Consider the following 474-nt stretch of genomic DNA (forward strand, 5'->3'; position numbering starts at 1 on the left):
AGGAGCTTACTGAATTTCTTCCCATAGTAGGGGAATTAGGCTAAAACCGTGCAAATTCGGGTTGAAATCATGACAATTTGCATACAGATTACAAGACCTATTAAAAACCCATCTGCTATATAGCTTTGCACTTGGAAAACCAGCAGTCTGTAACTTACAGATAAGGGCATGCGGAAAAAGCTGTAAGGAGACTGAAAGACACCACACTAACAGCATGGTTTAAGGAGAATGCAATAAACCCTGAGGCTAATACTCTACTGTATACTGATATGCCGGAACATTACACATGGGATAGTAGAACGTGCATTTGGAAGAAGAGACAGAGAAACCGCCTGGCAATCGGTAGAATGTACAGCGCCCATCCAGCAGAAGGGAGCGCTTCTTTCTTAGATTATTGCTGCAGCGTGTAAGGGGAGCAAAATCATTTGAAGACCTAAAGAGATCAGAAGTAGGAACATTACACCATACTTTTCG

The sequence above is a fragment of the Berghia stephanieae genome, chromosome 2 (genome assembly GCF_034508935.2).
Source record: "Berghia stephanieae isolate SIO BIC M18660-M18661 chromosome 2, UCSD_Bste_1.3, whole genome shotgun sequence".
NCBI lineage: Eukaryota > Metazoa > Mollusca > Gastropoda > Nudibranchia > Aeolidiidae > Berghia > Berghia stephanieae.